Below are 11,658 nucleotides of genomic sequence, written 5' to 3'. Positions count from 1 at the left end.
GGCCCACTGTTGAAGGAAACAGAAAAAATAGAACACCCAAGTCCGATTAACGACCGTAACGAATATGGAGAACAACTGGCTGGCTAGCTAATGCCCAGAGGCGAAGAACTTAACTACCCCATGACAGGTGAGGCCCTGCTAGAAGCCAAGCGGCCGGTGAGAGGCTCTACCTATGATTTGGGCGAGAGGCGTGAGCCACTGACGTGGTGGCGGGAAGTTGGCCTCTCGGTGACAGTAAAAGAATCAAACGTGTGGCCGTGACAGGTGAGGCCCTAACTATACCCCCATGAACGGGGGGAGCGAGGCGCTAGCTTTGATTTGGCCCGAGGGGCGAGATAATCTGCGACGAGATTGGGAGGTTGGCCTCGCGGGACCGGCTAAGAAGGGGGGGGGGGGTCTAAGGCCAGCACCTGAAACCCTAACAGCCAGTTGACTTGCCCTACAAGGGAGGGGGGGGGGCAATACATGACAGAACAATACAGCTGGAGTGTCACAGAAAATGACAGTGTAGACAAGAAGGACAGACGACATGAAATGTGGTAAGTGCGTGGAGGTGATGAAGCCGTGACGGAGCACGGGAACCAAGCAACCGCAGGTGAAGCACATAAGGAGTGTATGGGCCTGAAGAAACCTGGAAGGGGCTAACCACCGGGCAACCAGACAAAGATGACTAAGTGTAGTGGGGGCAAACGACAGAACGGCCTACCAGTGTCTATGGGCGACGCCAGAGTAGCGTCTGTGAAGACTAAAATAAGCGGAGCCGTGAGGTACACAAGGAACCTGAACCTGAAGTAGTACCTGATGCCGGTATTGAAGGACATGGTGAGAACCTGAAGAAAAAAGGCAAATGGTCAAAATAGGGGGGGGTCACCCATGACCCCCCACTGGAGAACATCATATGGAACCAGAAACAGAACACGCACACCCTGCAAGCAATGAGACCCCCCCCCCCACCAACCCTCACGTACCAACCCCCCCCCTCCCTCTGGCAAGACAGGGCCACCCCCCCCAAAGCAATACAGCCGTGACAACCAGGAACAAAGCAGGGCAACGTGAGATGGGGGAGAGCTTAACGGAGGCTGAAAAGAGTAGAGACACATAAATGTGAGGTAGCCGTGGCCTAGCAGAGAGGCAGGCAGTGTGTGCATGAGTCTGTGTAAGGAGGTAGCCGTGGCCTTACAAGGAAGGCAGGCAGTGTGTGCAGGATCGTGTGTGATGACAAATAGCCGTGGCCTACAGAGAGGCAGCCAGTGTGTGCAGGAAGATGCCACCCCCCCTCCCCCCCATACCCTGCAGTACCTGACCCCTGCTGAACAGCGGGGAGAAACAGCGGAGTAGCCGACAGAAGCAGCAGAGCAGACGGCGGCCAAGGCAGGGAAGCCGGACAGGATAGCAGCGGTGGGTGAGCCAGGCACTGTTGGAGGCTGCGCTGTGGTAGAGGAGCTCGGCGAGCAGCGCTTCCTGATGCACGACCCGACCGGACGTCGGGTCCACGAGGAAGACAGCGGGATCCGACGTCAGGTGACCACTGGGAACACCTGACCAGTGACGATCCGAGGCAGCAGCAGGCCGGTCTAGGGGAGGGGCGGCGCTATAAAGCCCGCTAGCTCCTCCCACAAATACCGGCCTGCGGCCGCACACATGTCATTATTTATTTATTTATTTATTTTTTTACTAGTAATGGCGGTGATCTGCGATTTTTTGCGGCACTGCGACATTGCAGCAGACAGATCGGACCCCTAACTGACATTTTTGACACTTTTGGGGGGACCAGTGACATTACTACAGTAATCAGTGCTAAAAATATGCACTGTTACTGTAATAATGACACTGGCAGGGAAGGGGTTAACACTGTTGGTGATCAAGGGGTTAAATGTACGCCTCATGCTTACTGACATGTGTGTGTGTGTGGGGTTCTGTGACACAGACAGAAATCGCAGGTTCAACTATGCAGAATCCTGTGATCTCTCCCTGTCTGTCACAGAGAAGATGCGTCTGCTTTGTTTACACAAGCAGGCAGATCTTCTCACACTTTACCCAACGATCGTTGGAAGAGAGGCGGCAATCGCCGTCTCTCCTCGTCCGGCCCATCTCCCGCCGCCGAGATCGCTAGGAGTCCAGCGACGTAGGTCTACGTCGCTGGACCCAGTGGAGCTGACCTGCCGCAGTAGTATCACTGTGAGCGGTTGGCAAGTGGTTAAACTTTAAATATTGAAGAACGTATTATATGATTAAATAATTGACAGGTTTTGTTGAGAAAGAAAGAAAGAAAGAAAGAAAGAAAGAAAGAAAGAAAGAAAGAAAGAAAGAAAGAAAGAAAGAAAGAAAGAAAGAAAGAAAGAAAGAAAGAAAGAATATTATCAATATGTGTTCATATTTTAAAAATCTTGTTTCTGTATATGTTTTTTTCTGATATACAATTGAATGATTGAAACGAGCATAGCTCTATTTTATTTACTAAGCTTTAAGAACATTCACTTTTCAAAGTGAACCATCTCTCCTACTTTAATAGATAAAACCTATTATCTCAACACTTATTAAGAGAGAAACAGAGTAATTGCACTTAGTCACTAAAAATGGATCTAGTGGTTATTCTGCAAATATAATACAATAACACAACAATGGAAGTGCAAGATTAAAAAAAAAAGTGATAGTCGTATAAAAATTTACTTTAAGGTAAATACTGCAATAATAACTTAAAATGTGTGCAAAAAAAAAAAAAAATACAGTACAATAAAGTGCAATAATGTGAACACGCTCTTCAGGAGTAAATGGGTGTTGCTGCATGTCTTGTCAAATGAGTTTACATATTGTACTCTGGAAAAAACATTCATTGTGTACATCTTTTCAACCATTTGCCTACCGGGGCAATTTCTATGGACAACTTCATAGTGTAGTTTGCTTAAATAATCATATACCAAACACACACACATCTACTCACACAGCAAACAAGACAAAAACTTCTTAGCCCTCAATATTAAAGAAAGGTAGAAGGGTCACTAGAAATTTCTGTCCAGCCGCTAAGCAAGTAAAAAGAATGCTCTTCACATAAAATATGCAAGGCATCCCCCTCCTCATGCGCTCAAGCCCAACATAAAAATAAAAAAAGACTCATAGGGGGAAATTTACTAAAATTGGTGCACACAGAATCTGGTGCATGGTAACCAAACAGCAGTTTTGGATAATATGACATACTACACTATGGGGTTGATTTACTAAAATTGGAGAGTGAAAAATCTGGTGCAGCTCTGCATAGAAACCTATCAGCTTCAAGGCTTTTTTGTCAAAGCTAAATTGAATAAACTGAAGTTAGAAGCTTGAGGTTATATCATTTAATATTTAATAATCTAGGTTCAACATTCTTTGGTATTACACTTTATGACACTTTCCTACTAAGGCCCCTAATATTAAGAACACCTAGATTAATGTATTCTATTAACTCAAATTATATTCTCCATTGTTAGGTGTGACAATAAATATTTAATTATTACAATTATGGCTTAAATAGTGTACATTGTTAGGGTCTGATTATTAATACATAGCTATACCCATGTACAGTATTACCAAATCTTTCCACTAGATGGCTATACGTGTTTGATTTTCATATGGTATTATCATTTAACCGCTTGCCGACTGCGCACAGTATATTTACTGCGGCAGTCGGCCCCGGCCAGGCAGAGTGACGTAGGTCTACGTCGCTCGCCTGTCACTCCTTCCAGAGCCAATAGCGGGCGGGCGCGCGCCCGCCGAGGCGCGCGCCCGCCTCGGCTCGTTCACGGAGGAGTGCGGGAGTGTGACTGGCGGACCCGATGTCCGCCGGTCACACTACGATCGCCGCTACAGCGGGAGAAAGACAGAGCGGCTTGTGTAAACAAGCCACCTGTCAGTTCTCCCTGTGTAAAAGTGAAGATCAAACAGTTCTACTATGTAGAACTGTTGATCTTTGTTTTTACACTAGTAGACCTGTCCCTACACAGTTAGAATCACGCCCCTAGGACACACTTAACCCCTCCCTGTCCAATACTGTTAACCCCTTCCCTGCCAGTGTCATTTTTGCAGTAACAGTGCATATATATAGCACTGATTACTGCAGTAATGTCACTGGTACCCCCAAAAGTGTCAAAAATGTCAGTCAAGGGTCCGATCTGTCCGCCGCAATGTCGCAGTACCGCAAAAAAAATCGCAGATCGCCGCCATTACTCGTTAAAAAAAAAAACACCAAAAATGACAAAAATCTTTCCCTTTGTTAGTAAACGCGATAACTTTTGCGCAAACCAATCAAAATACGCTTTTTGCGATTTTTTTTTTACCAAACATAGGTAGCGTAAAACAAATTGGCCGAAAATTTTAAAAAATTTTGATTTTTACATTTTTTTTTGGGGGAATTTCATATAAAAAAAAGTGAAAAATATTGTTGTTTTTGCAAAAATTACGCTCTTTTTTTGTTTATAGCGCGTGATCAAAAAATCGCACAGGTGATCAAATACCACCAAAAGAAAGCTCTGTTTGTGGGAAAAAAAGGACGTGAAATTCGTTTAGGTACAGCGTCGCACGACCGCGCGATTGTCCGTTAAAGTCACGCAGTAAAAAATCGCAAAATAACCCCTGGTCTTTTAGCAGGAAAATCCTCCGGTGGTAAAGTGGTTAATTTCCTGCAGTTTTTTTATTTTTTTATTTTTATTATTTTATTAAAACTATTAATTAAATGTTTTTAATAATAAAATGTATTTGTTTAATTATATAATGCTAAGTGTGCAATGCATTAGAATAAGACAAACAGGTAGTGCCTCTCAAATTGAAATTCATTAGTTTAAGTATAACCGGACATTCATTTATGTGGTACGAACATATCACCAATCTACTGGCTATTATCCACCAATTACAATTAACCTTAGGATATTTAGGAACAAGTAGGATGGCCGACGACCATCTTCCTGATGACGCCTTATCGCGAAATTCATTGAGGTTGGTTCTGTGATCACTTCCGGTTTGTCATTTCCACCCGCTGTTGGAACGCATTATGGAACGCACGCTGATACAGAGCGGTGTTTACACACTACTCTGCTCTCTGCTATTTGGATGTGCCGTTTGGCACAATAAAATGTGAGTGTACTATCCATTATTGTGTATAATAAATCTTTTAAAAACGTTATTGCGCAATCCTATACTTTTATTTTCTTGGGAAACGGCAACAATATCCTGATTGAGGGAATAAGTGCATAGCAATCCATTGCGAACACAGGGAGACTATCTTTCTACTATATATCCAAGGAGCCTACTACACAATTTAGAGCAAACTGGGTCCTGGAGGCCCCCGCATTAATGGGTGAAGGAACATTTTGAACGCAAGTACTTTTTCTCAATTAACCAGTTGCCGAACGCCTCCTGTGTATTTACTGCGGCAGTCTGGCTCATACAGGCAAAGTGACTTAGATCTACGTCGCTCGCCTGAGAGATGCTAGGGGGCCCCAATCATCAGTGGGGAAGCAGATGCGGTTGTCAGGCGTTTCTGATTGCCACCTGACATCCACAATCGCTCCAGACTGCAAGAGAAGGACGATCGGCTGTTGTAAACACAGCCGATCGTATGTCCTTCTCCCTGAAATGATCACAGAGCTCATGTGATCCTTCTATATAGGATCACATGTCTCTGTGGTCATTTCAGAAGCCACACCCCCCCCCCCCACAGTTAGAATCACTCCCCTAGGATCACATTTAACCCCTTGATCACCTATACTGTTAACCCCTTCTCTGCCAGTGTCATTATTACAGTAACAGTGCATATTTTTAGCACTGATTACTGTAGTAATGTCACTGGTACCCCCAAAAGTGTCAACAATGTCAGTTAGGGGTCCGATCTGTCTGCCGCAATGTCGCAGTCCAGCAAAAAATTGCAGATCGCCGCCATTACTAGTAAAAAAAAAAATAACCATTAAAAATGACATAAATCTTTCCCGTAGTTAGTAGACGTGATAATTTTTTTTGAGAATTTCATATAGCAGAATGTGAAAAATATTGTTTTTTTTTTTTCAAAATTGTCGCTCTTTTTTTGTTTATAGCGTAAAAAATAAAAATCGCATAGGTGATCAAATACCACAAAAAGAAAGCTCTATTTGTGGGGAAAAAGGATGTCAATTTTATTTGGGTACAGCATCGCACGACCGCGCAATTGTCCATTAAATAAACGCAGTGCCGAATCGCAAAATATGGCCTGGTCATTACGGGGGCAAATCCTTCAGGTCTTAAAGTAGTTAAGAAGATTTGCTTAGCACGTTATGTCTCTTTTTGTGGTGGAGTTTTCTGCACGGAAATAATACTGTTGCACTTTATGAATTTATGGACTGGATGTATTTTTATATGTCATTTTTTATATATGTTTCTTAATTCGATGAAATTTTTTGCACTATATGAAATATTGGTATTTATTATTTATAATATTTATTTATTATCACCAATTATTTATTTAGCACTTAGCACTTTTGGGTTTGGCGCCTCGTATTGTCACTTTCATTTGTTTTCTTTTTGGTTATCCAAAATTGATGGCAGCTGCATCTTTATATTTTATTTTACATTTATGTTCCACACATCACAGGGAGGCGCCATTTTTTAGTTTTTTACATTGAAGTTAGAAGCTGATTGGCTACCATGCACAGCTGCACCAGATTTTGCACTCTCCAGTTTTAGAAAATCAACCCTTATGAGTCCTCTTTTGTTTTGATGTCTGATGCCTTCTACCTGCCTTTAATTATTGACGAGTTTTTGTCTAGTTGTTTGCTGTGTGTGTGTAGATGTTCTATGATTATGTGAATTTACTACACATTTGAATTGTTTATATTTTAATTCCAGTATACATTGGGGGGGATAGCATATGAAGAATAGGATTACATTTTGATGGTAAGTCCATGATTGGTGGAAGATGGTGGAGACCTTAAAAGTTCTGCCAGATATTCTGTGAAAAGTCCTGTATGACTCACTAAAAAAAAAAAAAAAGAGGGTCAAAATCATTCAGTAAGCCTTTCATTCTCCATAAGCGACATTTTAAAAGCCTTTTCAACTTATCTGTTTAGCACTAACCATGAATTTTTTTCACAGGTATATCGCACATATGTTTAGTAATTTATGTTTACTTGTGTGTACAATTGCTTGCCCTGCACTGTGCATTTGAATTGGGCTTTGTACTAGGCTGACGACGAGGTGTTTTCATTTTTTTTTAATATTTTAACTTATTTAATTTAATTTATTTTTTACACTTTTTCATTGAGCTAAATCAAGCCCCCTATATGATAACATTGGACAAGTGACAGTTACTTTTATGGTGACATCAGGTGTCTTCCATATTAGACCCTCAATGTCTCCCCTGCCCTCCACTGAAGCTAATCAAGTACAAATTGTGCTTAATTAACTGTTCTCCTAGCTACAAATGCCAAGGAATGACAACTGTGAACCTGAAAGTGGCATACTACATGTCACTTCCATTTTTATTAGTCTCAGGGGATATAGAGGAATGGATATTCCCTACTCACCTCCTACTCTAACTATTGGTGCAGTATTACATTGTCCTGTGCTCCTGAGAAAACAGGAGAACCTGCGAATCATGATGGCCACCGCTAATGTGAGGAGGGGGGGGGGTGTTGTGGGGGCACATTTCAGAAACCTATAAAGTGATCAGGTTGCTCTAGAGCTGCCCAAATCACTTTTTATCTAAAAACACTTCACATGCTGTTACCAAACTCTGGCTGCAGCAGCTGTAATTTTGTTATAACCTCTTGTTTACCATGCCATTTATAAATGTATCTTGTTTAACAAGGATTATAGTTATTGAACCCTTACAATACACTTCCCTTATTTCCTCTCTTTAGGCCTTTACAAAAGTGTTTTGTTGTGCACTGCCAGAAATACAGTGAGCTTGGAAATTAATGTGCCCTTTGCAGTACCATATCAAGCAGTGTTATCAGCCCTGCCCATTTCACTTCTATGATATTTAGAACACCTTCCCTTTATGGTATGGAGATGAAGAATCCAAATCTGTAGTAATCAACCATGAAAATACAGGAAAACCCTGAAAAAGAAGAATATAAATGCAGCCACCACATCTAAGGGCTGTTAAACTGCAATATTTGCATTTTTATTTTGGGCTTGGATACACTTTAAGAGCAATTGTTTTCTATGTGCCCTGTTCATACCATATGTTTGTGGTGGTGTGCAGAAAAACAGATCTCAATAGACATGTGCGAACAACCCCTATAGTAGCCCAAATTTTTGTTATAGTTTTAGATAGTGTGGGGAAGGGTTTAAACTCTGATGGTTTTTTTTAGTGATGAGCCGAACACCCCCTGTTTCGGTTCGCACCAGAACATTGCGAACGGAGGAAAGGTTTGTTGGAATAATCAAACTCCATTGAAGTCTATGGGACTCGAACGTTAAAAATCTGAATTCCTCAATTTAAAGGCTTAAATGCAAGTTATTTCCCAAAAAAAGTGTATGGGGGTCCAGGTACTGACCTAAGGGACATACACCAAACCAAAAATATTTTTTAAAAACAATCGTTTTTAAAGGACCAGTGATTTAATGATACTTAAAGTGAAACAATAAAAATGAAAAATTCCTTTAAATATCATGCCTGGGGGGGTCCCTTTAACCGCCTTAGCGGTAATCCCGAGCGTGACTCGGGGTTGATTTTTCATTGCAGGAGCGGTAACCCCGAGTCACGCTCGGGGTGGATTGCAGAGAGCGCAGCGGTGTTCTCTTACCTTATCCTGACGATCCAGCGATGATCTCTCATTGCTGAGATCGCCAGCCGAGAGTCCCGCCGCTCCTCCGTCCCTCCGTCGGTACGATCACTTCCTAGTTCCGTTCCCTGCAGCAGCAATGCTGCATGGGAGCGGAACTAGGGAGGGAAATTCAAAAAAAAAAAAAAAACGTTACACAAAACACACTTTATATTACATTATATATATATATATATATATATATATATATATATACATATATATATATATATATATATATATATATATATGCATATATATATATGCATATGCATATATATATATGCATATGCATATGCATATATATATATATATATGCATATGCATATATATATATATATATATATATATATATATATATATATATGCATGCATATATATATATATATATATATATATATATATATATATATGCATATGCATATATATATATATATATATATAATATGCACACACACACACACACATATATATATATATAAAATTATATTATTGATTCAATTATAATTCATGCGTTATATATTATATATATATGTGTGTGTGTATATATATATATATATATATATATATATGTATATATATATATATATATATACACACACACACACATATCTATATATAATATATAATGCATGAATTATAATCTAATCAATAATATAATTTTATTATATATATTATATATTAAATAATAAAATAATATTATTGATTCGATTATAATTCATGCGTTTGTGTTTCAAATTTATCACATCTGGGATGTCTACTACAGTCTTGTTTTGGTCAGGTTTAAGTCAGTAATTACTAAGAATTGTAGGCCTATAATACATAACGCCAAATTTCCATGAAAAGAATTGTACCGCTTTTGGTATGTAATTCCAGACATAATCATACCGCCAGGGAGGTTAATGTGCCTGCAAAGTAGCGTATATGTACTATGTATGTAGCCTGCTGCAGCAATACTGACATTTTTATAGAAAAAAATGTAATTTAAACTTGCTCGCCACTGTAATATATTGTTGATACAGATAAAAAAAAAGAAAAAAATGGCGTAGGGTCCCCCCTAGTCTCTTCGGGCCTGGTATGGATTTGGATCTGGTACACCAAAATTATTTAAAATAAAAATGCGCAGGGCGCAGGAACGAGGCCTGATATTAAAAATTCCATACAAATTTGAAATTGCATGTACTTGTCATACAGGTGCAGAAAAATTCGGTTTTGGGTGTTGGTGGTGCGTGAACACTGCAACCCCTCTCAGTTACTCTTGCTGGGCGCAGGAATGGGCCCTGCTGTTAAAAATCACATACAAATTTGAAATGGCATATACTTGTCTTACAGGTGCAGAAAAATCTACCCTTAGTTGTTGGTGGTGCCTGGACACCGCAACTCCTCGCAGTTACTCTTGCTGGGCACAGGAATGGGCTCTACTGGGAAAAATTCCATACAAATTTGAAATCGCATGTACTTGTCATACAGGTGCAGAAAAATTTGGCTTTGGGTTTTGGTGGTGCCTGAACACTGCAACCCCTCGCAGTTACTCTTGCTGGGCGCAGGAATGGGCCCTGCTGTTAAAAATTCCATACAAATTTGAAATTGCATGTACTTGTCATACAGGTGCAGAAAAATTGGGCCTTGGACGTTGGTGGTGCCTGAACACCGCAACCCTTCACAGTTACTGTTGCTGGGCACAGGAACAGGCCCGGCTGGTAAAAATTCCATACAAATTTGAAATTGCATGCACTTATCATACAGGTGCAGAAAAATTGGGCCTTGGATGTTGGTGGTGCCTGAACACCGCAACCCCTCACAGTTACTCTTGCTGGGTGCAGGAACGGGCCCTGCTGGTAAAAATCCCATAGAAATGTGAAATCGCATGTATTTGTCATACAGGTGCAGAAAAATTGAGCCTTGGTTGTTGGTGGTGCCTGAACACCGCAATCCCTCACAGTTACTTTTGCTGGGTACAGGAACGAGCCCTGCTGTAAAAAAATTAGATACAAAATTGAAATTGCATGCACCGGTCAAACAAGTGCAGAAAAATTAGGCCTTGGGTGTTGGTGGTGCCCTAAACCAAACACATTGTCAGAAACTAGCATTATGAAGATTGAGGAATAGGATAGGCAGCATATGCAATCTTCAAGGGATGGCAAACCCCTAGCAAATTCAATCAGTTACATCAGCATCAGGTGATTGGATATATATAAATAAATAATATAAACCAAATATAGAATATACAGTGTATCAACTGATATACACACTAGTGAATTGATAGCCAACTAGCAAAAAAAGGGATAATCAAAGGTTGATAAACCATAAATTAATAGTGTCCCAAAGAATATAAATAAAAAAAAAAGTTGTGCAACAAAGGCGTATAGATATACTAAACCAGGACCATTAGTGTAGTGCATCTCCCACCGAAAACGATCAATGCCCGTGAGCCATAAAAGCATCCATCCAAAGATTATATAAAACATATGAAGGGCTTCATAGTGTAGTATGTTTAAAAAACTTTAATAGATTCAATATAAAAAAAAGCACTCACATTCAATGCAGTAATATATGCTCGTGATACAAGAAAAGCCGGCCGGCTAACACTATCCCCTGTCCTTCCGGGTCTGCGTGATGACGTCAACACGCCAGTCCCTACGCGTTTCGTCGCAGGTGACGTCTTCATGGTTTAGTGTATTTACATCCCTGTACCGTTAACCATCAACTGGAGTGCTTTAATTGGCCCGCTGATTACCTTTATCTGGTAAGCTCACAAGTTTGGGGGTTTTTCAGATGCACCGTGGAGGAATTCCTACTTGTTGCTGCGGTGGAGGATTTTATATCTACACGCCTTTTTTGCAAAATTTTTATTTTTTATTTATATTCTTTGGGACACTATTAATTTATG

At 40.6% G+C, this 11,658-nt stretch overlaps 1 protein-coding gene and 1 pseudogene across 2 annotated transcripts in view; one reads left to right on the top strand and one right to left on the bottom strand.

Moving 5' to 3' along the window:
• The window catches only part of HS6ST3 (heparan sulfate 6-O-sulfotransferase 3), an 805,949-nt gene that overhangs the window by 161,584 nt on the left and 632,707 nt on the right, over positions 1-11,658 (top strand). The window lies entirely within an intron of this gene.
• The window catches only part of LOC309546708, a 111,005-nt pseudogene that overhangs the window by 1,188 nt on the left and 98,159 nt on the right, over positions 1-11,658 (bottom strand). The window lies entirely within an intron of this gene.

Source organism: Pelophylax lessonae (genome assembly GCF_965119305.1).
Source record: "Pelophylax lessonae genome assembly, chromosome: 2".
Lineage (NCBI taxonomy): Eukaryota > Metazoa > Chordata > Amphibia > Anura > Ranidae > Pelophylax > Pelophylax lessonae.
Note: the sequence above shows the minus strand (reverse complement) of the source record. Positions and strands in the feature narration are given on the sequence as shown.